The sequence below is a fragment of the Aptenodytes forsteri genome, unplaced genomic scaffold (assembly GCF_000699145.1).
Source record: "Aptenodytes forsteri isolate BGI_AS27 unplaced genomic scaffold, ASM69914v1 Scaffold2248, whole genome shotgun sequence".
NCBI lineage: Eukaryota > Metazoa > Chordata > Aves > Sphenisciformes > Spheniscidae > Aptenodytes > Aptenodytes forsteri.
In genome coordinates, this window is record NW_008796024.1 from 1 (window position 1) to 218 (window position 218).

Consider the following 218-nt stretch of genomic DNA (forward strand, 5'->3'; position numbering starts at 1 on the left):
AGGGGCCCGTTCTCCCGTAAATAATCCCAGACGCTGAGGAGGAGGAGGTGAACCTCGAAAGGCGCCAGCTGGTGAAAAATCTCGTGCATGTTCCCCAAAACGGGGGGCAGGAGGCAACCCTCGGCCATGCAGGCCACCAGCGAGCAGGAGGCCTGGAGGTGCCAGGGCGAACCCGCCGTCCGGTTTTTCCGCCACGCTTCCGAAAGAGCCAGCAAACA